Raw genomic sequence first — 5,013 nt, 5'->3', positions numbered from 1 at the left:
AGTAGCAGCGGTTAACAACAAATTGGCGGGGCTTAGCCAAGGGTGAATTGTCCCCCCTCCTGATTAAAATGCCTATGGTGGGTGTATAAGCATATAGATGTGGGCATGCATGAACATACTGTGCACCTAAGGATACCGGTTTGGGGGGTTGAAAATATGGTCACCCTGTGCTAGGGAAGAATGTATTTATGTTTACATTTAGTTTGTTTGGTTATTTGTGTTACTTTCCGTTTTGCACAAGGCAGAAAACTTAAATTTAGATAAGTTTAAATTTCACAGATACACAAGTTAGTTAAAGTGAAAAATTACTAAAACACCAACAGGTTGGTAAGCTTCACTAAATAGTCGTCATCATCAAATGGGATGAACTGAACTAAATTGGTGTGCAGTAACAGTAGGAGTGGTTGCAAGCCCTGATCAATATTTTCTCCACCTGTTATATTTCCCTGCTTTTTTGTCTTTTGCTGATCACATGACTACAGCGTACATAGCTCAGGCTGGGTTGGACAGAAGTGTTTTATGCTTGATATCTTGTGATAGCATAAATCATGACTGTTTTAAAGGAAACACTTTAAACCTACCTATTCAGGTTTATATTTGGTTAATGAGCCCTTCAGTAAATGAGCTGGCCTCACAGGGCTGGCCAACCTTGATGATAGGAGCCTCTTGGACACCCCTTTCTATGAGAATCTTTTTCTCTATGGACCCTTTATCTGGATTTCTGAGAAGGAAAAGAGCTCAGGAGAAGAAGGATCTCGCCTTGATCCTGCCACGAGGTACTGCTCGCAGTTGTGCCCTGTGGCAACTGAGCAGAATCGACTGGCCAGCAATTCAATTGAGATTCATCTGCTGCAGAGATCCTGACTGAAAGAGACAAGCAGGCCTTGCTTTTTTTCCCTTGACAGCGTCCCTCATCCTGCAGAAGCATGCATCCTGTTCCCCTTTAAGAAGATAAACAAAAAATGGAGAAATAAGCAATTTCCACCAAACAGTACGGTGTGGTTTTGACATAGATCTATGCCTAACAGCTTCCTATGTTGTCTTCACTGGAGTACCGGCTTGACGGTGCATCCAGAACCGAGCCAAGCCGACCCAAGGGAGCTCCACCATGTCCGAACCGCCGACCTGCTCTCAGCCCACCATGACAGAACACCTGGCCATCAGCCAGCGCACCTGCAGGCCACCTGTTCACGAGAGGTGTTATCTGTGCACTCCTCGGTGTTGTTCATCTTTAAGTCTGAGTTCATCCTCAAAGTCAGAATTATTCCATCTGTGTTGCCTCAGTCACTGATCAGATATCTTGCTCTCTCACCAATTTTGATTCTGAGCGTTTCCCACCATATGCTGACTTCCATCAGTGAGGATGTCCGTGGTATCTTTACTCCAGTCCAATATACTGTGTTTTATTCAGAGCATGTAATGTTGAATGCTTTTACATGAGAAGTTGTTCGTTGTTTGCAGTTAACACATTTCTTTGACACAGTGGTCACTAAAGATCCCCAAGAATCAAAGGGTATTGAATGAGTTTGGTACTGTAAATTTCCTTTAAGCATCGGAGTGATATGGCCTAGCTGACTCATATATTGCCCAGTGTGAAATACTTCATTGAGTTTATGAAGTTAAAAAACTTTTAGATCACAGAAATATTGCAAAAGTGAGTTTATAACCTTTGCATGTCATCTATTTTGTCAAGATAAAAAGAAAACAGTTTTATTTATTTATTTATTTTCTTTTGTTGTTTTAGACCTGACCTTAATTTGTCTTTGTGATTGCATCATTTTCCTCATTGATGTGATATCCATACTGGTAAAATTCCAGCTCCATTAAAACAGTTTGATTTGATGTAGCCTCTCCTTTTCTCTTTCAGTCAGAACAAGCCTGCCAAACTACTGGGAAATACTGCAGTTGCTTAAACAGTTGTTTTTTCACAGGCAAAGAAACATTCATTAAATATTAAACCTTTTTCAAATTGCTTGGGTCTTCTAGTAAATTTGCCATATATATATATGATAACCATCACAATAAAATGTTGATTCTAACAGTGCTCCACAGCAAAGCCCCACTGAATTTCTCAGAACAAGGCAATATTAAACGTATAGATTTGTGTTCTGGAGGTTAACATGTTTTCTCTCAAAAAATAGAGCTAAAGTGAACAGCGTGCATGAGAGAGAGGCATGTAGTGGAGTTCACTGAGTTTGTATGAGCCACACAAGAGCGCTAAACCTTTTTATGTGCATGTACTTTGAATTCAAAAAGGGATGTTCAGAGTTTTCATTTCATCCGTTGGGACTGGATGATGTATGAGCTATTTGATCTGATAAAGATGACTTCCTGAACCACTTTGACCTTGATTGATATGAAAACTAATTTAACTTTGATGCTCTTCCAGATGCTTAGTCTCTGATGTTCTAGATCACTGGCCTTATTTGACAGCTGTTTCAGAAATTAGCTGTAACGACAGCTAATGATTTTATTACCAGAGAGCAATTAGCACTCAGAGTTGGAGCTTTGAAAATATATGCGTGGTGGGTCAGGGACGGGCTTATTAACACAAGAGAACGTCAGATAAACTTTTTTCAAAGATTTTTCTCATGGTGTTTCTTGCTATGTTTGAATAAAACCCAGACAACACATAAATGAAATGAAACGTTTAAGTTAGAGACAACAAAAAGTATGAACACTTCAGCTGCAAACTCACAGCCTCTCTCTAGAGAAATGGATCTTGGGCCAACATTAAAATTGTAGTCGGTACTTCCAAGGATTGATGTAACTATCAGTGTGAAGCAGGGCAGGCAGTTTCTCTTGGGTAAATAAAAACGTTTAGAAGACCCACTTATAATCCCTATTCAGACGGGACAGATGGGATTAGTTTCCCAAACGACGTTGGACTTTTAATTATTAACATGGGATGTTTGTAATTTCATGCACCCCTTTGGACGGGATTAGAACATCTGTAATTTTTACCAGTACTGTATTACAAAGATGGGACTGTCTACCTGAAGTTGTCAGTTCAGTCAAATAAATTACCGTATTTCACCAATTAATCGCTGCAAATAGCTGCTTGGTTCTTTTAAACGCCTGGGGTCTGCACCCATTTTGCATATTAAACGGCCACCCGAATAACCGCCGGGGCGATTATTTGCAGTATATTGAGGTAACCCAAAATAAGGCTATTCACCTTATTTTTGCAGAAGTAAACAGTTAGCTGCACAATAACTGTGCGGCACTTCCGTTTTCTGTCAAAATAAGAGAGCTAGCTAACGTTAGAAAAAAGGGTGTACTGTAATCTTAAATCGACTGACTGTAAATATGTTGGACAGTAACTGTCATCACAATAATGGCCTGGTGCAGGTCTGTGTAAAAATAAATAAAGGCCTGCAGCGAATAGCCGCCTGGTTCTTTTAAACGCATGGCGTCCAAGTTGTCCATAAAAATACAGACTCGGTTGATTGTAATTGGACCAAAATCACTGAGGAGGTCTGTGATTCACAACATTACCTAATGCTCCCTTGTAAGACTAATCCTAATACAGTTACAGTCTAAAGCTGTGTGGAAATCTGACAGGTTCTTTACAGCTGCAAGTTCAGCGGTGTTCAAATTTCCATAGCCAACAAGCTTGTTGACTGTCCTCACACTGGCAAAGTCGCCCAGGTTGCCCAGCTCCGTAGGAAATGAAAGCACCTGTAGTGACTAATTGGTGCTGCTTGTGATGTTAATGCATGGTTAGAGGAAACCCAAACAAGCTCCTCGTTTTCAGGAAATACAGAAACACCAAGGACGCTTTTTGTGCTCTGTGGAACTGTTGATGTTTTTTTTTAATTGCAATGAACATTTTGTTAACCCCTCCTTTGTTTCTTCAACATCAGCCAAATAACCTCCAAGGGAGCATCTCATATAATTCAAGTGGAAAAAGACATTCTCTGCCCCCTCTCATCCACTCGGTTGCTCTAATACAGTATGTGCGTGCAATCAGGGTGATGAATGTAATCTACTTTGGCAAGCTGTAAATTGAGGTAGGCTTCTGCTCATTCGTCTTAATTTTACAGAGTTTTGCATCCCTGGGAGATGACAGCATTATTTTTTCCTCAGCTACATTAAGTTGAAATATTGCTTCTTAGCATAAGGGTGAATATAAAGGAGAAGGGGAAGAGAAATTGGCTGTAGTTGGGGCACTGAGCAGCTACACATGTCGATCGGTCTCAATTTAGGAAATGAGAGCCGTTTTCAGAAACACACGCTCCACTGGGTGACACTGGGGTCATGTAAGGTTTTATGCTTAAAGTTAGTGAACAGCACACATTGCTAATTCCTCCTTTTTACCATAATTTGCCAAGAAGTTGTGCAAAATGCCAAGTGTTTTTTTTTTTTTTTTTTAAAGGACCACCCACCCTCAGATATTTAACATTTTATGAGCCAAAACAGTCTAGTCAAATGAAACCTGAACATTAAAACTCACATCAGTAAAGCTGCTAAAAGCACTACTTGATTATGAAGACACTGACAAATGTATTTTGGGGCTCTGGAAGGTTTAATCACATTGCAATGACTGTAAACTACAGTAACCATGGCCCCGATTTTGAGTTATATGATGGTTTAAGGAAGGGGAAAAAAAACTTCATTTAGCATAGTTTCCATATCAAATACAGTGTATTCCTTGTTAAAGTTTAAAATACTTCAATAAAACAAACATCAGGAATCAACCAGGTGTGTGTGAAGTTGTGTGCTGCTGACTGCGGTTCACTGCTGTTTGAGAACCCCAACATTTAGACAGTCCAATAAAAGCCTGATTGTATCTTTAATTCAGAGTAATTTGACAGCCAACCACGGTCCTCCAGGGCTTCCCGCTGGCTGCTTCTTTGGGCCGAGCTTTCCAGCGACTGATTGCGACCATCAGTACCAGGTGCTCTGTGCTGCTCATTAGTGGCATTCATTTGTCAAGAACACAAGCGGAAATGGATGCGTGTTGTCAGTTATGTGGCCAGCAGGGAACAGCGCTGGGGACGCCAGTTCTAC

Source organism: Myripristis murdjan, chromosome 24, assembly GCF_902150065.1.
Source record: "Myripristis murdjan chromosome 24, fMyrMur1.1, whole genome shotgun sequence".
NCBI lineage: Eukaryota > Metazoa > Chordata > Actinopteri > Holocentriformes > Holocentridae > Myripristis > Myripristis murdjan.
Note: the sequence above shows the minus strand (reverse complement) of the source record.